The 25,095-nt window shown below is 51.2% G+C and overlaps 1 non-coding gene across 1 annotated transcript; it reads right to left on the bottom strand.

Annotated features, from left to right (window-relative positions):
• Window positions 1-23,957: 23,957 nt before the first annotated feature.
• Window positions 23,958-24,029, bottom strand: TRNAA-UGC (transfer RNA alanine (anticodon UGC)). Its single transcript has one exon. It is a non-coding gene; the product is annotated as a tRNA-Ala (tRNA).
• Between the last annotated feature and the right edge of the window lie 1,066 nt (window positions 24,030-25,095).

Here is a 25,095-nt window from a genome sequence, read left to right as displayed (position 1 = left end):
TCCGTGTCGTCCGCATGATGCGTCCACATAAGCAACTTCATCGACTGCTTTGCATTTCATTCTTTTAGCGATGGCTTTGGCTCTGTGTTCTCCGCGTTCTTTGTTGTAGTCTGGGTGCATGTTTCGAGGTAAAGGTGGTACCAGTATGTGTTCCCTTATGTTGGGTGGGATAGATGTTTTCGTCTGTGGGCCTCTGTCTGATTGGAGTCCGACCCAGTCTAGGATGGCTCTGCCTGTCTCCGTCTGACTTAGTCTTTCCAGTTGAGAGATTCTGACAGCTTCAGTGAGCTCTTGCCATGTATTATGAATCGCCATTTTCTCCAGCTTCTCTGTTGATGTGGAGACAGGGAGGCCTAGTGCGCGTTTGACGCATTTTCGAATTATGACGTCGATTTTTTCTCGTTCTGTCTTTTTGAGATTGAGAAAAGGTGTGACATAACATATGCGACTGATGATGTAGGCTTGCGTCATTTTGAGTAGACTACGTTCCTTGAGACCGTGTCCTCTAAGCGCTACTCTTCTGAATATGCCCGTAACTTGGGCTGCGTAGTTCTCCAATTTTTTGATGGTGTTTGTGTTCTGCCCTCTTGCTTGGAGGATCAGTCCTAAGATTCTAATTTCTTCTACTTCTGGAACTGGGTAGCTTTCAACATGTCTGCTTTATGTTTCTTATATTTGGGGTTGTAGATGAATATTTCTGACTTTTTCGGCGAGCAGGATAGACCGCGTTCCGCAGCGTACTCAACCACCTTATTTGCGGCAGCCTGGGGTTTGTTCTCTATTTCTGCGTCGCTACCTTTATTTATCCAGACATTTAAGTCATCTGCGTACATGCTAAATTTTAAGTCCGGTATTTGCTTTAGTTGTGCTGGTAGCCCTCTCATAGCAATGTTAAATAGAAAGGGAGACAAGACAGAGCCTTGTGGCGTTCCCTTGCTACCCAAGGTGACTGTGGGTGATTTGGCGCTTTGAAAGCTCATGGTGACTTCTCTGTTAGTGAGAAAATCTGATATAGTTATAGGTTCTGATTCAAACCCCAACTTCTTGGAGACCTTCGAGCACTGCCTTATGCTTGACATTGTCGAAGGCTTTGGTTAGGTCAAGTCCGAGAATAGTCTTTGTATCTGAAGATTCATGTGTTATGATATCGTATCTAAGTCTGAGCATCACGTCCTGTGTGCTTAGCCCCGGCCTGAAGCCCACCATTTCGTGTGGCCAGAGGTTCTCTTGCTCCATGTATTTGGTAAGTCTCGTCTGAATAACGCGTTCCATTAGCTTTCCCACGCACGAGGTCAGTGATATGGGTCTTAGGTTTTCTAGTTTTGGCGGCTTCCCCGGTTTGGGTATGAGGACTATACTAGCATTTTTCCATGCCTGCGATAGTTGTCCAGTCTCCCATACCTTATTCATGTATTCTGTCAGGGCTGTGATTGACTCGTCTAGATTTCTGATAATAGTGTTCGTGATACCGTCAGGTCCTGGGGCTGATCTTGTCTTTAATCCAATAATCTCAGCTCGGACTTCAGCCCTAGTGATGGGGGCGTCTAAGTCTAGGTTAGGTTTCCCCTCATATGCTGGTAACGTTTCGGTTTTCGTTTGTCCGATGTAGATTTCGATTAATTTGCTCATCAATTGTTCGTCCGAGCCTTCTAAGGCATGCTTAACTTGCCTTGTCAGATGGAAGGAAGGATGCACTAGGTGCGATCCTCCTGTGAGGGTACAGACCTCAACCTGCGACCATCATCATCCTACGGCTACCCCAGGAAAGGCCTCCCGCACCATAAGGTTTGGGTTTTTTTTTGTTTCGGGGAGCGGGCTTTTCCCAGCCAGGGGGCTCATGCAATCCGGCCTGTTCCCACCGGGGCGGGGTCGCAGTGCATATGCACCACGTCCGCACCACCCCGGTGGGTCGAAGCCTGACGCGAGCAAGTCTTCTAATATCTCACTTCGAGTTTTCCGTTTTCTTCTTTGAAGATCACCATGGGGTGTCCCCATTCTTCAAAAAACTTCTTTCTCCCTAAGTGGCGTCTCTCTCTCTTTAGGTGGAACCATAGTTCTTTTCTGATTTTGGCCTTCACTTCATGTAGGCTCGGAGTCTTGTTCGAGTAGGCCGCTTTGCAGCGGGCCAACCACACCTGATAGTTGACCTCTGCCAGTGTCAAGACAAACTGTTTGCGTCCTTCCTTTGGAAGCGGGTTGAAGTAGCGCACGGTGGGGTATGGGATCCCGGGGAGGCCGAACATATCTCTCAGACGCTCTAGGAGTGCTGCGGGAATTAGGCAGTCAAGAAAGATGTGCTCCGCTGTCTCTCGGGCCAAGCAGAAGGGACACAGGTCAATCATTCCTGACGTCGCAGGGACGAAGGCACGCCTTCTGATAGGTAAGATGCCTCTTGCGAACCTCCACATCAGGGAGGCTCGGCGTGCATCGAGGAAGTGGGCTGTAATGTACTGCCAACTGGGTCTTTCTGCACATAGCATGTATCTTGATAGGCGGGCAGGGAGCGGAGGGGTGATCATATTGATAATATCTTTCAGGTGCATGGTTCGTGTGTCAACGTCAGACGAGTTTTCTTTCAGGTACTCTAAGTCTGTGGCTGCGGTTCGGTAAAATGATAGGGGCGACCCTGCGTGCGGGGTGTTGTGGTGTAGGGCCTTCTCAGTGAATGTTCGCAGCCGTGTCGACAGATAGTACGAAGCCATAGTTTTTGTTAGCGGCATGTCGCATTCGACGGCTCTGAATGTCCATTTGATGTGCAGAGCCCTTGCGAGAATATCCAGATCGGGCAGCCCCAGGCCACCTTTGAATCTGGGCAGGCAGACAATGGCTCGTTTTACCTTATCGGGGGCTCCCTGCCACAAAAAGCGGTATATGTGTTTCTGGAGCTGTTTTTTCTTGTCTGGGGGGATGTCAAGAATGCTGGCCACAAAGCTGAGGGTAGAAATCAGCATTGTCTTGATGATGGTAGCCTGCGCAGTCAGGGGACATTTTAGAGCACCAAGGTTGTGGGTTTTGATGCTTAGTTGCTCTTCAGCCCTATTCCAATTTCTAGGCGCTGGCCCAGCCGAATCGCAGAAATATCCGAGGATTCGTGTCTCGCGAGTAACAGAGATCGATTGGATAGTGGTAGGGGAGGGTGTCGCGTTCAAGGCCATAACAGTGGATTTTTTGTGATTGAGGCGAGCCCCACTCGCTTGGCAGTACTCCGTAGTTAATTCAAGTAGTCTCTCCAGTGATGTTGTGTCTGGCACCACCACAGAAGCGTCATCCGCGTAGGCGAACACTGGAGTGCAGGGAGGGCCAGCTGGCAAAGGTGTTTTGTGGATGCCGCCATCTCTAACAATCTTTTGCAGGAGGGGTTCAATCGCTATGACATAGAGCAACGGGGAGAGGGGGCAACCTTGACGGACACCCCTTTCCACGGGGAATGGCATTGAGATGCGCCCCTGTACAATGACTGCTGCTTGTGGTGCGGCATAAAGCGCCTTGCACATATTTATGTACTGTACGGGAATGCGCGCGAGCTCAAGTGTCCTAAACAGGTACTCGTGACTCAGGCGGTCGAATGCCTTCTCTTGGTCCAGGGAGCAAAGAAAGCCATTGATGCTGCGTGATTCCATCCATGTCAAAAGGTCTCTCAGAGCCATGCCGTGGAGTTCTACCGAACGGCCTGGGACACAGCAAGCCTGTTGCGGGCCTACTATTGACGATAGAGCAGGCGTCAGGCGTAAGGAGAGACATTTGGCAATTGCCTTGTAGTCCGTATTTAGAAGGGTTATTGGCCTCCAAGCTTTAAGGTCACTGCTCCTGGAAGTGTCCTTGCACAGGAGTGTGATGAGGCCTTCGTTCATACTTGGAGTTAGTTCCCCTCGCTCTAGGGCGTCGTTTGCTAAGTTGGTGAAAGCGGTCTTTAGCGACGGCCAAAACTTTACGTAAAAAGCTGGCGGGAGTCCATCCATACCCGGGCTTCTGTTTGGCTTCATCTGTTTTAGGGCTGTGTGTAGTTCTTCAGACGACAGCCATGTGTCGTCTAGGTTAGGTGTGTCAGTTGCTACCTCCAGCTGGAACGATGTGGGGGTGCAGGGCTCAGCAGCATAAAGTTCGATGTAGAAATCGCGTGCTAAACTCAATACCTGCTCAGGGTTCGTAACAATATGGCCGGTGAGTGGATCTTCGACTGCAGAGAGGGTTTCGTTCTTTCTGGCAAGGCGACGGCGTAGCAGATGACGCGAACACCATGCCTCGGTTTCCCATCGTTCAGCGCGTGCTGTTGCGCGAAGTCTGTCCCAGCGCCGATTTAGAAGACGATGGAACTCCTTACGCAGGGTGGCCAACGCCGCGGGGATGCTTGGTCCCTGAGAAAATGGGGTCGATAGCGCGATGATGGCATCCGAGACTATTCGGATTTCTTCTCTCTCTTCCCGCGCCATCTTCTTCCCCCACTCTTGGAGGCAAATCTTGATGGATGTTTTCATATTATCCCAGCTTTGTGCATCCATGTTAGGGGAGACGTAACGCTTTATAACTTTGACGACTTCCTGCTGGACACGCTCGTCATCCAGAAGTCGCGTGTTTAATTTCCAGCAACCCTTTTCTCGTGGAGAAATATCAGCCGCACACAAGCGCGTGATAAGCAGCTTTTGATCACTTAGGGCATTGGGGAATACCCACACAGAGTGCAGGGAATCAGCTACGCTAGCAGAGACATAGACGCGGTCAATACGGCTTTCGAGACCACGACCAGACCAGGTCATGCCGGTGCGACCAGGTTGTAGTGCGCGCCAAGCATCGGTTAAGTCTAACTCTTCCACCAGATCACGCAAGGCCTGTGCGCCATTGTAGTCTCGTCTAAGTCGCCGCGGTGTACCCCGAAGAGAGCGGCGGTCTTCTTTGAAGAGGACACAGTTAAAATCGCCCAATAACACTATTTTGGCTGGGCCAATAAATCTCTCTTCTAGCCCCTCAAAAAATTCTCGCTGTCCAAAACGGCATGGGGCATATACATTAATGATGCGCATGCCATTGTTAAGGTCAATCGAGACAAAGCGTCCTGCGTTGTCCCTATCGTGGCGTAGGACTGACAGGCCGGCGTCTCTTAGGAAGATGAGCGCAACTCCCCCTGAACCCTTCCTTCCGAAACACCAATAGGATTTTGTGCTGAAACGGAGGTCAAAATTTTCAATTTGTTCTTGCCGGTGAATATGTTTCTTGAAGTGCGAGGATGTCGATCTTTTTGGCGCGGGCTATGTCTATTGTTTCAGCTTGTTTCGCTGCTTTAGTAAAGCCGCGAATGTTTAGCGTTGCGAGAACGAAGGAAAAGGCCAGGATGTAGCTAAAGGAAGGAAAGAGGGGAAAGCGCGACCACCTCATGAGGAGGGAGCGGTGTCATGCGCAGTGGGAGAAGCGGAAGGTGACTCCGCTGTGGAATCGGCGTCGTAGATGTCCGAGATGTCCGAGTAGCAATCACAATTCGTTGTGTTCAAATGTGACAGCGATGTTGGCTCGGCATTTCTGTTTCAGTGTCAGAGCTGCTCTCGCTTATTGGTGGAGGGTTTTTCAGAAACGCACGCTTCGTCAACGGCGCGTCGGCGGAAGATTCCGATGATGTTGATGGCGCTGATTTTTTGGTTTTCTTCTTTTTGGGACTCCGCTTGCGTTTGGGGCGCACTGTGGTCGTATCCATGTCCTTCTCTTCATCTTCTTCAGTTTCAACCGATCGGTCTTTTTTTGCGGCAGCGACGCCGGCTGCACACTCTTGTTCCTCTACCGTGGCGGCCACTGAGGGCACCTGGCAGTGTCCAGTTTCAGTTTTCTTTTCGGGGTTCTGTTCGGGCGCTGTAGAGGGTGCGGCAATGTCCATAACCGCTTTCCCGGCAGCGGACGTTGGGGGCACCTCGTTGTCTTCATAGACAACTTCTGCTTGTTTTTCTTCTAAATCTTCAGATGGCGCGGCCGCAGCCGTCGCCTCCTTGCTATCTTCCTCGGTGACGGCGTCTGTAGACGCATCACCCTGCGTCTCGGTTTCTTTCGGGTTCTCAGGAGTTGCCAGCACGAGTGCTGGTGCGGGCTGCTCCCAATAATCGGCTGGCTGTTCATTCACGTCTTCATTCCCTAACACAGACGCAAATGTCCTCCTCTTACATGCCTTTACAGCGTGGTCCTCACCACACTTAGGGCACACGGCATCGCACACTTCATGCCCATACGCGCCGCAACGCTCGCACTGTGGCGTGTTGCAACTCGCGCCCATGTGGCCTTCATGTCCGCACTTGCGGCATACCCTCTTGACTCCTTCATACTCGCACTGGATGGTTGTATCAATCACATCCAGGAAGTTCGGAATCTCAGACTTCATCTCTATCTTTATCCGTCGGATCCCCGTGGTGACGAACGGGAAACCGGGGACGGTCTCGCGGGCAACGGTGACAATTTTTATAGGGCTGAAGTGCATTTGCCAACACTACGTCATGGTGCTCCGATGAGTAGCCAAAGACGCGCACCAGCTTCGCGCGCGTGCCCCGATACTCAAAAGTCACCGCAGTTCCCTTAACATCTACGACGGGATCCTTCAGGAATCTCTCAACAGCAGCCCTAGTCTTCAGGAAAATCTCGAACTTCCCGCCTGTGAAATCTTGAACGCCACCAAGTTCCGTTTTCGAAAAACGTTTCACCAGGATTTTCGTCAGTTCTAGTGTTGTGGTGCCTTGCGGCACACGGCTGAAAAACGTAAAAGGCTTCAGCCGCTTGGCTCCTGGCATTGCAAGAACGCGCCGGCGAGCGCCGGACGCGCAAGTGTCCTCTCAGCGATGCGAGGCAAGAATGGCGGCGTGGACGCACAATAATCAAATCACAGGGCCAGCTGGCCAACTCACCCCTTTAGGTAACGTATCCATCCTTGCGTCGCCTTCATTCTCCCTATGAGCGTGTTTAAAACGCGCTGCGTCAGAAAAGGTCAATATTTAATCAGGCTTAACTTTAGTTTGATTTACGTTGGCTTGTGCTTTAGATTTTTCCGGATCGAGCATGTGTCGTAGAATGTTCCATGTTTTCGAGAGGCTCATGCCTTGTTCCATTTCATCACAACTGCTGCACCAGTTTTGTTCATTTAGTTTGAGGGCGTATGTCTCCATCTCTTTATTATGTCGAGCTAGTGCTCTCCTAATATTACGGTTCCATCTTTGTGTTTTTAGGCCTTTCTCTAGGTCCTGTTTATTGTGCCACATGTTTAGGAGTTTGCTATCGATACTCGCACGTTAAAGATCCCCAGCGCACGTTAAAGATCCCCAGGTGGTCGAAATTACTCAGCCCTCCACTACGGCTCCTCTTTCTCTTTTTACAACTTAATTCCCACCTTCCTCCCTTCTTTTACGGCGCGGTTCAGGTGTCCATAGACACAAGTGTGACAGATACTCCGCTTTCCTTTCCTGTAAACCAATTATTATTATCTGTGCCGGAGCACCCGGGTTCGAACCCGACCTTGGCGGCTGCGTTTCGATGGAGGCGAAACGAAGAGGCGTCCGTGTGCTGTGCGATGTCAGCGCACGTTAAAGATCCCCAGGTGGTCGAAATACTCCGTAGCCCTCCACTACGGCTCCTCATTCTCTTTTTACACCTTAATTCCCACCTTCCTCCCTTCCCTTACGGCGCGGTTCAGGTGTTCACACACACGTGTGACAGATACTCCGCCTTTCCCTTCCTGTAAACCAATTATTATTATCTGTGCCGGAGCAACCGGGTTCGAACCCGACCTTTGAGGCTGCGTTTCGGTGGAGGCGAAACGAAGAGGCGTCCGTGTGCTGTGCGATGTTGTTGCTGTGGCTGTAGGAAGAAGGAAAATAAAATGCTTTGGCCTGTTACTGGCTCTGTAGCTGAGCCACCTCCGCTGCCTCGTGCAGACAGAAGAGAAAATAGGGAAGAAAGAAAATGAAGAGAGAGAGAAAGACGCGCGCCGCAACAACAGTCATCTACCACCGCAGCGGTGGAGGGTGAAATGACGGCCTACAACAGATAAAAAGTCGGTGCCAGGCAAGCCTCCGCCGCAAGCGGCGGGGACCTATACCTATCCCAGCCCCATCCATGTCAGCGCACGTTAAAGATCCCCTGGTGGTCGAAATTACTCCGCAGCCCTCCACTACGGCTCCTCTTTATTTCCACTTTCACTCCCATCTTTCTCCCTCTCTTACTGCGCGGTTGAGGTGTCTACAGAAAACAAGTGAGTCATTTACCGCGCCTTTTCCTTCCTATAAAAACCAGGTGGCTCAGCTACAGAGCCAGTAGCAGGCCCGTGCATTTTCATTTCATGCTTCCCACAGCCACAACAACTGTGGAGAAGGGTGGCTGTTCCTGGCCCTACGGGGATGGGACTCGTAGGTCAATGCTGCTTGCGGCAGGGGCTAGCCTGTCACCAACTGTTTATGTGTTGAGTGCTATCATTGCATCCGCCACCGCTTCGGCGGATGACGGCTGCTTCGGCGCGCGTCTATCGCTCCCTCATCCTTTCTTCTTTACTTTCTATTTTATGCCCGCACGAGGCAGCGGAGGTGGCTCAGCTACAGAGCCAGTAGCAGTCCTGTGCATTTTAACGTGATAGCGTTAAGGAGCTCGTGTCGCAGAAAAGCCGGTGTCGTCGGCGTCGGCGGCGTTGGCCGTGAGCGATAAATCTCGGCATGCACTTCATAAATAAAAAGCAACTTCAAAGATGGGCTGGGTGGCAATCGAACCAGGGTCTCCGGAGTGTGAGACGGAGACGCTACCACTCAGCCACGATTTTGATGCTTGAAAGCGGTACAAAAGCGCTTCTAGTGAATGCCGTGTTGCCTTAGAAACGTGCCGTAGAACGTTATACTGCGGTGTATATCGGTAATTATGAGCATGTTACTTACAGAAATCGCAGTTACACGAGTAGCGAAGTACGCTTCCGCTACATTTCTGCTGCGCTCTGCGCACATGCAGAGCCATCTTGCGGCAAACACAGAAGAACCCCTCCTCGCAATGTGCGGCGCTGCCCCGACACGTGGCGCGCCACTCGCCCCTTACGTTTCGCCGTGCACCCTCACGGGTTGTAGAATCAAGCGTCTTTCCTTTCTTTAGATCACTACTTTGCTCACCCGCGTCCCCCCTTCGGGCCGCGCGGGTACCGGGGCGAGGACGCCCCAATACCCTTGCGCTTAATAAGTTTTCTCGCTCTCTCCTCTTCCAACATCCAGCGTGTGTCACTCGAACAGTGGTGTTTAGGCGACGCGGCTCCTCTTTCCGCTCACAGCGCGATTGCTAGGTGCAGCGTCTGATGCCGGACGCCTCTGACGTGATCGCTGCGCCGTAGCGCTTCTGCTGGGAAAGCGTCCCCTGCGATGTGTGATGAGCTGCTTCCGAGGAGTCATGCTTCTGCGTGGCGCTCCCAAGCGAGATAGAGGACGATCCCATCAAGGCGTGGAGAAGTGCGCTTGGAGCTTGACACGGACGCTTGGTGTTCGCATCAGCTCCTCCAATTTTCGACCGTGAGTGCGGAATTCTTGACTGTTCATGCTTCGAATAGCCGCAATTGACGCATGAAGGTGTTAAGCACCTGTCCACCCTCTCTTCAGACCGTCTTCCCGAGTTTGCGGATAAACTTTGAGATTGCTCTGGGAGCCGGCCACCGCCAAGGGTTAGGCCTAGGCCTAACCCTTCACTCCCACGACTTCACGGCCCACCAACAGCGGCATGGTGCGCACTGAAGATGGGACTACTGATACTGCATCAAGATGGGACCGGGCCATGGAGGCTCGACGTATGGCTCACCCCGATGTCCTCTCTGCCCAGCAAGTCCCCACGACTTCGACTCATCAGCCCCCGGCCGGCGCAGCCACACCAACGCAGCCTACGCAAGGCAAGTCTTCCAACGTTATAAAGCGTCCGCCACCGTTGCCTAAGCTCCCGACACGAGACCTTAAAATCGTGTTCCGCCCCGGTAGAGGCCTCGACCTAAGTAAACACAACTGGGGCTATATACTGTCTCTAGTCACCAGCGCTCTGCAACTACCGATAGACTCAGTGCGAACACAAGACGCCATCCGAATCAACCCTAGGCACAATTCATTCACTATCAGCACGCCAGCCGAAGACCGTGCCCGCAGATATGTACAACTGGAATCTATAAAGATAATCGACCAAGTCTATCCAATGAAAACGTATATCGCTCCTCCGGACAACGCCATTCGAGGCATCATTTATAATGCTATCTACGACCAGACATCTGAAGAAATTTTTACAGAGCTAAAAACGTTCAACCAAAGCCCCTTCTATCTCATCATCGATGCACGCCGACTCGGTCACACCAAATCAATTCTGGTCACCTTCATAAATACCAAATCAGTACCTAAACAGCTGTGCTTCTATAGAGCGGTCTACCACTGACATCCATTCATCGCCAAAGCAGAAGCCTTCTTCAACTGCCGTCGTCCGGGACATCGCAGCGACGTGTGCACGGACCCAAAAAGGACTTATGCCAACGATGTGGGGGACCCATGTACCGACCGACCCTCCAACGTGTCCACCCCAGTGCATTCTATGCGGCGGCCCCCATTTTACGGGCTCCCGCGATTGCTCGGAGCGATTCAAAAGACCGGACAACAAGAGACTGACACGCTCGACAGCTGGTGCAGACGCCGAGCAAACAACCCGGCAATCCCGAAACAAGCACCGGACGAGTTCCACTAACCGCGTCCGCTCCAGGTCCGCCGCGTCCGCCGCTTCGACCAACGCCAGGAACTGTTCGCCATCTTTCTCGCCCCTGACCGACCAGCCTCCGCCGGAAAATAAGGTGAGCTGGGGCCCACGATCTTCCTCCCTTGTCCGAGAAAATAAGCCACTTAAAGAAAAGCTAGAAACTCAGGGCAAGCAAATTCAGCAACAGAATGATCAAATAAAAAAAGAATGATCATATTGCAAAGCTCACTCAGCAAATGCAAACGCTAATTCACAGGCTCTCCCCCGCAGAGGGAATGGAAAGTTCTTCCACTCCCCTCCCAGGCCGTTCCACCCCACTTCCGCCTCCTCCTCCCACATGCAACAACACAGCATCTACTACTAAAACTCATACACCCGCCAAACGGAAGGCACCTCACCAAGACATTCCTACAGTGGTCGACTCCCAAAAGCCTGATCTGGTCGCCTCCATAGCTTTACTTGAAGAGAAGATTGCGAAAAAAATTTGAATTTATGACCACCAGCACGAACGCATGGGCAGCTGGAGTAGACGCACGGATAGCGATGCTCGAGCAGCAGATGCAGCAGCAACAGATCCAGATTCAAACTGCTCTAGAAAAGCTACTCTCTACCACAGTATCTCAAATGATCCCACCCGAATCTCAGCCCCAAGATGGCAGGACGTCGACAGGACATTAAGGTGTGGCAGTGGAACTGCAGAGGCTTTCGTTCCAAGCGTAGTAATCTGCAGCCCTACATTCAATCCCTTCCGGCCGATGAAACACCAGCGGTAATCGCAGTGCAGGAAACAAACTCCCCTGTAAATCTGCTCAATTACACTTCTCATATACCAACAAACTGTCCTCAGTACAGAGCGGCGACGCTGGTTCACCGCAACTACACAGCAACTGATCACAACATGGACGTTGCAGATATCGACTTCCATTTGATAGAGCTGCTTCCTAAAGAGCGGAAAGGAAAGAGTCTATTCATTCTGAATATCTACAGCCCCCCGAAAGGGAAAACTGCTCCTCTAATGGCGGCCATGAAAAAAGCCCCTCAAATCAGCGCTAACCAACCATTGATAGTTGCAGGAGACTTTAATGCCCGCCATATCACATGGGGATACAAAACGACTTGCAGTAAAGGCGCCCTACTCTGGGCACTTCTCCAAAATGAGGGCATAACCCTTGTCAATGATACACAACAGTACACGCTCATTGGCAACAGTGTACAGAGCAACACCACCCCCGATCTCACACTCACGAAAAACATAACACAATGCTATTGGACAAACACGCAAACCTCTCTTGGTAGCGATCACTATATAATTTAGACCTCTTTCTCACTATCCTCCATAACCCCACGTATAACGAGGAAATTCAAAATCACCAACTGCGATCGCTTTCGCGATCTTCGTACCGCGGCCCCGAAGCAGATAGACCACCTTACAAATTGGCTGGCTAACCTCAACAAGAGACGTGAATATGGCCACATCGGAAATGCCGTGCACACAAACCTCGGAGGTTATTGACAGCCGATTACTCCACATGTGGGAAGCTCACTCGAGCTTACAGAAGCGATGGCTTAAAAACAAACACAATCGCGCCCTGAAGCTACGCGTCTCCGCTCTCATAAGGGAAATGGAGACGCACGCGGCACAGCTCAGTCACCAGCAATGGGGTCAAGTATGCGACCGCCTTGCTGGAAACCTAGGACTTTAGGACACGTGGCGGTTGCTACGATGCCTTCTTGAACCCGATCATGCCAAGAATGTACAGCAGAAAAATGTGACGCGTCTTATCTATGGCATAGACATGGACAACGACAACATTATTCAATCCTTAAAAGATACATACCTCACAACCACACCGAAGACACCCTTACCACACTACCTTGGAACCCAAAACCATGCGCTAGACGAAGACATCCCAATGTATGAAGTCAGAGCAGCCATGCTCCAACTCCGCACTACGTCTGCTCCAAGAGCCGATCAGATCACGAAAAAAACACTTAGAAACCTCGATGAAAACTCCATCCAGGCAATAACGGAACTCTTTACAAACACTGGCAAGAGGGAACGCTTCCCTCAGAGTGGACGCATGCTCAGGTTATCTTTATACCTAAATCCGGCAAACCGCTCACTCTTTCAAACCTTAGGCCCATTTCGCTAACTTCATGTCTTGGTAAACTTTTTGAACACGTTGTCTTGAATCGGCTACATAAACACATGCAAACCCGCGACCTTTTTCCTCACACAATGCTGGGTTTCCGCAGCCACCTATGCACCCAAGATGTCATGCTACAGATATCAGAAGAAATTCTCCATCCCCGACATTGCAAACGCACAAGAGCATTGCTGGCTCTAGACTTGCAAAAGGCATTTGACAATGTCTATCACTCCTCTATATTGGATGCATTATCCACTCTGAATGTGGGAAACTGAACACATGCTTACATTTCACTATTTCTTCGGGAGCGCACAGCAGAAATTCGGTTCGGTCCCCTAAAATCCCCCACTTTTACCCTCTGTAATAGAGGCACCCCGCAGGGATCAGTCCTTTCCCCTTTTTTATTTAACATCACACTCATCCCCATGGCCAAAAAGCTGTCACAGATCCCAAACCTCTCCCATTCTCTATATGCAGATGATATCACCCTGTGGACCACCACTGGGAATATAGGTAGCATGGAAGAAACTCTTCAGGAGGGGGCAGACATGGTGTCGAGATGCGCAGCTTCAATAGGCCTTGCATGTTCCTCCACCAAATCCGAGCTCCTGATACTCCACCCAAGCCCGCGGAAACACCACCAACCCCCTATGCTCATCACCGTAGATGGTCAGCCAGTACCACAAGTTCACAAACTTCGAATACTAGGTATGTTCATACAAGACAACGGCCTTAACACGGATACACTCTCCAGACTGACTAACACAACACATCAGATCACCCGCCTAATCAAACGTATAGCCAACAAGCACTGTGGAATGCGCGAGCATGACCTCAGACGCTTAGTACAGGCATTTATTATAAGCCGCATTCTTTACTCGATTCCGTATTTATATCTAACAAAAGCAGAGACAGACAAGGTGGATGCTCTCATCAGACACGCTTATAAGGCAGCTCTCGGCTTACCTAAGCGCACCCCAACCTATCGACTCTTAGGCATGGGAGTTCATAACACCCTCAGCGAACTGGTGGAAGCCCACCGCATAGCCCAACTAGGACGGCTCTCCATGACCCCAACTGGTCGCCACATTCTTTCCTTTCTCCAACTTAGACCGTTAGGTGCCCCTCCAGTAGAAACGTATGCAGTTCCAAAGACAGCCCGCGATCACCTACCTCACTGTCCACCCACTTCCGAAAAACATGCATCCCCTTCATAACCAGGCCAGACGGAAAGCGAGAGCACGTGCCCTACACAGAGCACGTGCCAACGAACCCGACACGGCCTACGTGGACGCCGCAGAATATCCACACCGCTCAGCTTATGCGATATGGGCGGTATCCAGCCGCTTCGAACACATCACATCAGCCTCTATCATTACCCGAACGTCCGTAGAAGCGAAGAATCCGCTATAGCCATCGCGATAGTCTCTTCCACTGCCACCCTTATCCTCAGCGATTCTAAAACTGCCATACAAAATTTCGCCCGAGGCCAGCTACATGCTGCCTTTCACAAAATCTTAACTACCAACGTTCAAACACCCCGACCCATAGACCTTGTCTGGGTACCAGCCCATTCGGGCAACCTCGGTAACGAAGTGGCCAATTCTGCTGCTCGAGCATACGTCGACCTTGCAACAGATACCGAGGACCTAGGCAGTGCCAGAGATCGGCTGATCACCTACAACGACATTACACTACACTACCGGTCTGAAAGGCTTCACTACCCTCCCCCACACCCCTCCTTAACTAAACCACCACAAATAACATGGAGACACCTCAAGCCCGCACCTTTCCCTCCCCAGCACTGCTGGCACTCTTCTCCCCCTCTACTCACCAGTCCGAATGTTCCCTCTGCGAGGCCCCGAGAGCTACATTCGAACATATGTTCAGATGCCCGGAGTTTCAACCACCGGCCGAATGGCGCCTTACGGACAACGAGGCTTGGGAGATCGCAGTCTCCAGCTCAGAACCGGCTCCACAAAGTAGACTGGGCTGAAGCGGTCGCCGTCAGGCACTGCCTGCTGGCTACCACCCGTGATCAGGAGCCGGCCCAGCCCTTGTAACGAGTATTTCGCGGCTCCACTAAATAGTTTTTCACCACCACCACCCATCAAGGCGTCAGCCCCATGATCGCGTCCGCCTTCATGGCGCGTCGCTGCCCGGCTTTCTCCCTCCGAGACACCGAGTTCTTTGGTTCGTTCCGCTTGCTCAGGCGCACGTTTCGTTGCCGCGCCGAACGCTGCGTTGCTCGGCGCTCACTGTTGCGACAGTGTAGATTGTGAGAAGCACTTGTTTGAACAAATAATTAGAAAAAAGTTGTACAGTGCACTTAGAAGTGTTGAGTATGAAAACTGTTTGTGTGACTCAAGAGCATACCGAGCGAATGAGTGGGCGGTGCGAACGAGGTGCAATAACGCTATCGCGTTCCACTCTTGAAGGCGAAGCTTAAGCGTCCTCCAAATTTTTCGTTTCCTTTATACAGCCACAACAACAGAGACCGTCTAAGATTCGATGGAGCCGAGATGGAGACGTCTATGTGCTTCGCTTTGTCAGTGAACGTTAAAAATTCTTAGGTGGTTTATAATACTGCGTAGCCCTCCTCTTCTCCTCCACTTTCCTTTTCCACGTTCACTCCAGCCTTCCATAATGGTTTGAATAAATAATAGTTCACAGAAAGGAAATGCGCAATATGTCACATCATCTCTCTGGACATGTGACGCGCGTTCCTGGTGGCAGTTCCTGGCCCTATGAGGTTGGGACGGTGGGCCGACGCCGCTCGCGGCTTGGGCTAGCCAGCCCCTGAATTTTTATCTGTTGTAGGCCGTCATTGCACCCATCACCGCTTCGGTGGTGGTGGACAACTGCTGTGGTTGCGGCGCGCGTCTTTCTCTCCCTGTTCTTTTTTTTTCTTCTCTATTTTCTCTTCTGTCCGCACGAGGCAGCGGATATGGCTCAGCTAGAGAGCCAGTAGCAGGCCCGTTCATTTTCTTTTCCTTCTTCTTACAGCCACAACAACAACGTCCTAAGGGACGGGGGAGAGAGAAGTGGTTCTTATGTGGAGGATGAAAAGGGGGATCGGCGCGTTCAACTGTCTCCTCAGGTATGAGGGCCGATTTAGCCGATTTATTTATAGGAAGGGAAAGGCGCGGTAACTGTCTCACTTGTTTTTTCTGTGGACACCGCAACCACGCCGTAAGGAAAGGGAGGAAGATGGGAGAGAAAGAGAGAAAGAGGAGCCGTAGTGGAGAGCTACGGAGTAATTTCGACCACCTGGGGATCTTTAACGTGCCCCGCCGGGGTGGTGGAGTGGTAAGACGCCCGACTACTGTGCCGGAGTTCCCGGGTTCGAACCCGACCGCGGCGGCTGCATTTCGATGGAGGCGAAACGAAGAGGCGTCCGTGTGCTGTGCGATGTCAGCGCACGTTAAAGATCCCCAGGTGGTCGAAATTACTCCGTAGCCCTCCAATACGGCTTCTCTTTCTCTCTGTCCACTTTCATTCCCACCTTCCTCCCTTCCCTTACTGCGCGGTTCGGGTGTCCACAGAGCAAGTGTGACAGTTACTGCGCCTTTCCCTTCCTGTGAACCAATTTAATTTAATGTAATTATCTTTAACGCTGACATCGCACAGCACACGGACGCCTCTTCGTTTCGCCTCCATCGAAACGCAGCCGCCGAGGTCGGGTTCTCAGTATGAGAAACCTGATTTATTATTGATAGGAAGGGAAAGGCGCGGTAACTCTCTCACTTGTTTTCTGTGGACACCGCAACTGCGCCGAAAGGGACGGGAGGAAGGAGGGAGTGAAAATGGAAAGAGAGAAAGAGGAGCCGTAGAGGAGGGCTACGGAGTAATTTCGACCACCTGGAGATTAACGTGCGCTGACATGGCACAGCACATGGACGCCTCTTCGTTTCGCCTCCATCGAAACGCAGCCGCCGAGGTCGGGTTCGAACCCGGGTACTCCGGCACAGTAGTCGGGCGTCTTACCACTGCACCACCCCGGCGGGGTGAGGGATCACCGCCGTTGCGCCGAGTTAAGGGGGAGGGGGATAAAGGGCAGGGAGGATGACTGGGATAGTGGCAAGGAAGGAAGGCAAAGGGCAGGAGGATCCGGTGAGCCTTTAGCGCTGGGATAAGGGCGAGGCATGGAGACGGGATCGCTGAAGGTCGGCCCATTGTTGGATGGGCGGGTAATAGGAGAGCGGCGCCCGGAAGAGCGGTGCTGGTGGAGGAGTCCAGGGTTCGTACCGATGATGGCACAAGAACCCGCAGAGAGGGAGTCACTAAGGGGGATGGCGGTCACTCTCGGAAGGCCACTGAGGTCACAGTCTGGGCACCACACTCACAGTCAGGGCACAACACTCGGAGGCACAGAGATTTGAGTGAGCACAACCGCGACACAGTGATGAGTCACAGGATGGACACAATGTGCGAAGGCACAGTCAGTGAAGTCACTCTTTGGACACAGCGAACAAAGGGGATAGTCGAGGAGGGCACAACACTCGGAAGCACACCGGCTTGAGAGAACACAAACATGACACATCCAGTGAGCACAGTAACGAGTCAGGATAGGCACAATGTGCGAAGGCACAGTCAGTGAAGTCACACTTTGGGCACAGGGAACAAAAGCATGGTCAGGGACGGCACAACACTCGGAGGCACAGTGGCTCAAGTGAGCACAGACATGACACAGCCACTGAGCACAGTAACGAGTCAGCAAAGGGCATAATGAGTGAAGGCCAGTCAGTGAAATCACACCATGAGCACACAGAGAGGAACGCAGACGAACGCGCACAGCACAACGCGAGCTACCACAGATTTAAGTACAGAACACATACGCACTGAGGCACAGGTGAGGCGGAGCGCCGAAATGTCATAGGCGCATGATAAGGTGGGTGGACTCCAGGTATCCAGAAGGGCAAAGAACGCATGCTGGACGTTATGTCGGGGGCCACGAGGGAACAGCAGGTCAACGCTAGTAGCTGTCGGAAACCCCAACTTGCGATAGCCAGCATAGAGTTCGTCTTTGCCCGTCGTAGGCCAACAATGCACAAGTGATCCAGGGTCTCCACAGCACCACAGTCACTGCGTGACGGAAGTCCGGTGCGGCGAAGGCGGTGCAGTCGCTCCGCTGTCCAAACACAGCCGATGCGCATTCTAAGGAGGATTGCGCGCTGGGGAGCCGTGAAGTCAGCGAACTTGATTGTTCGAGGTGCCTTGCCGGCTGCAACGCGGGCGTCTGGGTGGGCGGCAAGTGTCCGTTGTAGAATTCTTACCCTGGCCACATCAAATTTGCTGATGGAATTGGAGACAGGTGGATCGCCAGTGTGGGCACTCTTGGCCAGGGCATCAGCCCTTTCGTTGCCTGGGATGCCGACATGGGCAGGGAGCCATTGTAGAATGAAGTTGGTGCCTCTGTCCTCAACCGCTCTAAGCTTGTTGCTTAGCGATTGTACAGCAGGTATGTTCTACTCAGGCTTGCGTAGGAGCTGCAAGGCTGGTTTGGAGTCGAATAGGATGGCAGCAGCGGCGACATTAGAGCTGCTTAGGAGGAAGTCCGCGGCCAGGTGTAGTGCCGCTAGTTCAGCTGTTGTGGAAGAGGCTCCGAAAGGGAGTCGGCAGACAGCACTTGAGCAGGTGGCAGGAACTAAGCAGGCAGCTGTTGCGGCAGTCCCATACCGTGGCACCGAACCATCGGTGTAGATAAGGAGTCTGCCATGTAGTTCCTCGTCTAATAGGGCGGCGGACTCCTGCCGCATTGCACATATGGGTGTGTTCTGCTTGGATCGTATTCCGCTCACTTTGAGTTTGATTTGGAGTGGTGGGCGAGAGTGAGGGGGAGGCCTCAGAGAGGACTGGGGAGGGGGGCCCGCAATCTGTGTCGAACGTGCCGGCTATGCGACCCATTTTGAAATGAGGGGCATTGTGAAGCCGTTCGATGATGGCAGCAGTGTCGGAGGCTCGCCTCATGTGCTCGATCGCATTCAGGGCGAACCGCTCGGCGCGTAGCGAAACAGGCCACTGAGCAGCTGCAACTTGGGAGAAGTGAGGGAGGCGCAAGAATTTGCGGTTGGCACTCTGCTGGTCAGTGTCGATGGCTTGCCAAAGGAGAGGGAGGATGTTGACGAATGGCAGTGCATAAAGGATTTTCGCCACTGCGATGCCATTGTAAAACCTGATGGCAAGAGACGGGGAGCACCCTTCACTTTTAGATAGCAGCTTGTTTGCGGTCAAGGCTACTTGGGAGGCTGCTTTTCTGAGAAGGAAACGGCGGGGCGCCAGGAGAGTTGGTGGTCAATTGTGAGCTTCAAATAGCGGGCCGACTTCTTCCGGGGAAGAGGAACCGCTCCTAGTGTGAGTGGTGGTATGAGGTACATAGCCGCAAGGCGTGGGTGAAACACAAGGGCTTCGGTTTTTGTGGGGGACAAGGAAAGCCCGACACTTTGGAGAAACCGTTGGGCAGTGAGTAAGGCAAACTGAAGCTCTGCGCGGACGGTGCGGCCGCAGAGTGTCGAACCGCTGCAGTAAAGAGCTGTGTCGTCTGCGTACAAGCAAATGCGCACACCAGAGTGGAGGGCTGTGATGCGGCGAGGAAGCTGTGACAAGACGATGTTAAACGGGAAGGGGCTGAGTACGCTGCCCTGAGGGACGCCGTAGAGGACACTGCGGGGAGAGCTTAAGGAGGAACCAGCCTTAACTCTAAAGGTGCGGTCAGACAGAAAGTTTTGTATGTAGCCAAAGAGGTTCCCGACTACACCGAGGGCGTGAAGAGCATCTAAGATGTAGCTGTGAGATATAGAGTTAAAGGCGTTTTGGACGTCCAGTAGGGGGAGATATGCACACTTGCGAGTGGCTTTAGCTTGCTCAAGAAAAGCCACAACTTCCCTGATACATTAAGTTGTAGATCGACATTTTCTGAAACCGCTCTGTTCCGGTGCGATTGCCCCCATTACATCCGCTATCCATTGGAGGCGGTTTAGCGCTAGGGATCGTGTGAGTGAGAGTGGGAAGAGAGAAAGAGGAGCCGTATTGAACGGCTGCGGAGTAATTTCGACCACTTGTATCTTTGGCTGGTTTGGTTGGTTTGTGAGGTTTAACTTCCTAAAGCAACTGGGTGTATGAGAGACGCCGTAGTGGAGGACTCCGGACATTTCGACCAAATGGGGTTCTTTAAGGTGCCCTGACATCGCACAGTACGCGGGCGCATTGCTTTTCGCCTCCACCGAAAAGCGACCGCCGAGGCCAGGATTCGATCCCGCAGCCGTGGGAACGGTAGTCGAGCGCCTTAACCACTGCGCCACCTTGGCGGGGTAAACAGAAAGAGGCACGGGACATCGGCAAATCACCTCAGACAGCCTCGCTGCTGCCTCGTGACTCTTTGTCAGCGCCTTTTTTGTTTTGTGGCCGCAGTCTCACCATTTAGCCGTGCCTGTCCGTGCCTGTCTGAAGGGCGAAGAAAGAAGAAGAAAACGTAGAAAAAAGAAGAAGAAACTAAAAGCAAGAAAAAGACAGATAACTCGATAGTTGGTAGAGGCGAACGACAACAACGAGTTGCTAGGACAGAAGGTTCATACGAATGTTGTGGCGGCAGTGTGCCCCGGAGTTCATGTAGTGGCGATGTCATACCACTATAAGTCTTCTATACCAGAATGAGAATGGTCAACGACGAGAGGCAAGAGGTGCTCATACGTGAAGTGATTCCCATATCGCATCAATAAAGCCGAAACCATAGAGTGAACTACTATGTGCAAAAGCCATGCCTTTACTTTCAAGCCGAACCTGAGCGTAACCATGCAGATTGCTCTCGCATAACTTCAGGTTTAACCACAAGTTACACCATAGCTAATTTTTTCCCCCGGCGAAAAAAAAATGGAGGTGGTAGCCGTCTCTGCGGGAGTGGTGTAAGGTTTTTGCTGCACAAATTATTTTTTTTAAGAAGTGATACGGCCTTGCAAGCTCTCTCATCGATTGTGTTTGGTTGCAACACCCGGTGTATTGCAGTCTGTTGTCATTTGGCAGTGGGTGCTTCTCAGGGCACCATACAGTGCACAATTCAATGAAGGGATGCATCTAATGGCTGCATTTTCAGCTTCTTTCGTTTGTCACGGTTCCATGCACCAGGGCAGGTGGACATCACTAGGTCGACTGGTGACTATTAGAACAGCTTCAGAATTTCTTGTGTGTTGCTGTAGTGTTACTTCAAAATAACTCAGGTAAGGTAGTACTCAGTGTAAACAGTTTTTTTTTTATTTACTACCTGCAATAACGACATTGCGAAGAACAAGATTGTTGAGGGGGACTCAAAAATGTTTTTCACGCGCTGCCATCAGCGCCAGCGCCATGGTATGTGTCGAAAAGTGGAATGCATCTCCATGTTCCTCGCATCGACTCAGAAAATTGCATGTGTGAAGAAACGAGAGCAGGGGAAACCTGAAAGGGCGTCCAAGGGGGAGCTATATAGGCTTCAGGATGAGAAGAAAAGAGCAGGGGACAGCCATGCTATTCCCTCTTATTGTTGTAAACTGGTCGCTAGTTTCCGACGCGCGTGTACGGGCACTCCTGTGCCTTATCCGGTGGTCGTGCTTGAACGACCTCTTTTTCCTTCTGGATATGCCACTCGTCAACAGCCACCTGTGTTGCGGAAATGCTATGATCTGACAATGTATAACGGTGTTGCCATCGGCGGAACCATCCACAAGTGTTGCTGGTGATCACCGACAACGCAGTCTTCTACAGAAGTGACAGACGAGAACGCAGAAGAGGACGGAGTGTGCGATCGCCCGAGGAAGCGTTGTGCTGAGGGAACGAGGATGCCAGCATGAACTATGTGCTACCTCAGTTACCACATGCCGTTCGTCGCTGTCCTGCGCGACAGTAAAGGAACACAAGCATGGTTAAAACTACGTTTCCATCACATTCTGCAGTTTGTTTTCTGCCAACAGAACATGAGCCAGCATGCATGCATTGCTACAGTAAAATAATCTAGGCATAGCATGGATTAGACAGCCAATGTTTTTATTTCGAATTTGTACATGACATCGCCAGTGACACAGTGAGTCAGCTATCGTCCCTTTCCCATCCTATAAATAAATCAGTTTTTCAATCAGGTTGGTCAGCTACAGAGCCGGTAGCAGGCCCGTGCATTTTTTTCCTTCTTCCTACAGCCACAACAACATTGCAAGACTGTGGCTAGTAACATGTCCACAAAACGTCGATGCTGCTAACCATGGTCGGTTAACATCTACTCTCAGTTACAAGTGGGGAATATTTTATCTCTGTGTACACAACCGCGTCTTCCCGGGCGGCGCGTCTGCCGGGCGGCGCGTCTGCCGGGGCGAGAAAGCTCGTCTGCCGGGGCGAAGGCTCCCAACGCCCGGAGCGCTAAATCTTCGTGACATTATACACGCACTGAAATTGAGCTTAGAGTCTGAGTGTGTCCCAGAAATGTTCTCTCCTCCAGCTAGCCGCCATCCAGCTGGCCTGGGACGCCGCCGGCCAACAACGTCTGCCGGCCTGCGTCTGAGGCGGGGCACCCGCCATCCATCCCAAGCGACGGAGGGCCGGAGCCTCTTCATCCGCTGGAATCAATAAAAAGTTCTGCTCTCTCTCTCTCTCTCTCCTTCTGCCCGTATCGGCTGCGAAGTACACAGAGGTTCAGCCATGAAAATGCAAAACAATTTATCCAGATTTCCGCTCTCGGTGCCCTTCATCATTGCCACGCCCGCGACGTGATGAGTGTTTATAGAATGGATGTGTTCTGTTTTATTTTTTTGAGTAAAAACGCAAAAATGACGGCTTCCTATTTTTGTTATTCCTCATTGCCAGTGGCTCGTTTATAGAATGAATGTGTTCTGTTTTATTCTTTTCGGTAAAAACGCAAAAATGGCGGCTTCCTATTTTTGTTATTCCTCATTGCCAGTGGCTCTGGAAGTGCAGTAGCGCGGCCGCGTTAGCTGTTTGAGTGTATGGCCCGGCATTTGCTGAGTTGTCGTCGGATACGTTCAAAAATAAGAATGTTCACACGCTACTTGATAGAAGGCAGTGACGAAAATGCGTTAAAAGCAGAGCACTCAAAGTGTTGTGGTGACGTGAGAAGAGGATTTAGAATGCAACATGCAGGAAAATATATTCCTAATAGCTAGATTTAAAGTCCGAGTTTTATATGTTCGATATGACGCACTGCCAGTACCATTCATGGAAGGCTTAGGACAAGTGACCTGTAGAATCGATTACTCCTGTAAGACTCTCAGGCGGCATCAAACACCATGCAGATTTTGCCTAGTGTGAAATATTGCAATTCAGATGAGGAGGTAATGCGATTTTCTTAAACTTCAAAACCTCAGTGGCTCTTACGCAAAATAAGCTAAACTTAGGCTTTCCTGACCAGCGTGTTCAGACTGAGAAGGAAAGAGCGGGAAGTCAGCACACGCAATCTTGAACAAGTGAGAAAAAGTAAGAGCCGGAAAACGATTTTCGTTTGGTTTGTGGGGTTAAACGTGCCAAAGCATTTTGCACTATGATGTCGAGTATTTGTGACTACACAAGGTTTCCATAACATGTAGTGATATATTACAGGGGAGTACACGGGTTCCATGCGTTTAGCGCCCGCGGAAACACGACCGCCGTGTCTTGTTTCTAGCTTAACGCTGTTTAAGCTCGAAATATGTAAGCAAGTTAATATGTAAGTTAATTTGTAAGCAAACACAATTAGAGGAGCACAAAAGGAAAATTGCTCCTATAGTTGAGAAATGTGGGCCAATCAGATTCATTCTATTGGAGACAAAGACCAAAATTTTCAGGTTTCTTTTAATAAAGAAAATATTAGAACACTCACATAGCATTCAGAGAACACGTTGGTATCAAAGTAGCTTGGAATGCAGTACTCCACACGCTACAGTTACCTTAGATAAAAGTAATATTAAGTATACTAGCCACCGAGTACAAAACGTCGTGGATTGCAAAGCATTTAGCTTCCCGCGGCAAGGGCTCTCAACACACACACACAACTTTCTTCTTTCTTTCTGTTTTCTTTATTGCTGCACTTAACATGCTACCATCTGTTCAAAGTAACAAATAAAAGAGCTGCAAAAAATCCTAAAGTGGAGGAGCCGGGGTTTGAACCCGGGACTTCTCGAACGCAAATCGAGCGCTCTACCACTGAGCTACACCCCCACCGGCGTTACGAGCCAACTTGGGTTGAATGCTTCCAGTGATTGTTTCAACAGTGTTGAAGAAATTGTATTCAAGAAAGCAGTGCAGCAGTAGTGAGTGTAAACATTGACCATACCATGAGGAAAGCGACGAAGGAGGAATGAAAAAAGATAGAGAGGAAGATTTGCTTTAGGTTTGGGCTCTGCAATCATTTCGGCCAACTGAGGCTATTGGTTCTTGCAGGGGGGACAGTGGTAGTGGCTGCTCCTGACTCTATGGGGCTGGGACGGCAGGGAGCTCGCTGCTACCTGCGGTAGTACCTGTTGTGGGCCGTCATTACACCTACCACCACTTCCGTGGGGATGACGGCTGTAGCTACGCTCGTTTTCCTCTCTGCTTGTTCTTTTCCCTTTTGTTCTATATTTTCTCCTTAGTCCGCAGGATGCAGCGGAGGTGGCTCAGTTACCGAGCCCGTAGCAGGCCCGTGCATTTTCTTTTCCTTCTTCCTACAGTCGCAACAACTTTTGCAGGTCACCCTAAAGCGCTGCGTATCTTGGCATTTGGCATTTTTGTTCATTTATTAATATATTTATAAATTTTTATTCATAGGAATGACCTTACACCTAGAGAGGAAGGGGGTGGATTAGGTCAGGTTGAGGGCGCCACACACCAACATGAAGTCTACCAGGGCACTAAGCTTGTTCCTGACGTTGGTATTCGGGACTGTTTATTCTCCGTAAGTCTGAGTGAGGTGAGCAGATGTTTTGCGGGCGCGGAGGCTCGCCGTACCAGGAAAGATCCAGATCAAGTGCTGCATGTCGACATAGTCAGCAGGGCCCTTGGGACAGCCGATCCGGGTTCGGCGCCATTGGCACAGGATGTCCGGTGGGTACGCTGTACCTGCTCGCGGCTTGTAAGTGAGAACTTGGGCTAAGCGAGGGAGGCCAGAAGGAATCGGAGGTGTAATATCGGGGACAAGCTCCCGCGACAAATCCCTCCGCTTATGTTTAAGCAGCGTGATGACAGAGTCAGGTATGATGAGGGAGTCTGGAGAACAGTAAAGGTGGTCCTAGTTGGACGGGCCAAT

Source organism: Amblyomma maculatum, chromosome 3, assembly GCF_055883805.1.
Source record: "Amblyomma maculatum isolate TAMU_Amacu chromosome 3, ASM5588380v1, whole genome shotgun sequence".
Lineage (NCBI taxonomy): Eukaryota > Metazoa > Arthropoda > Arachnida > Ixodida > Ixodidae > Amblyomma > Amblyomma maculatum.
This window is presented reverse-complemented; position numbering and strand designations above follow the sequence as displayed.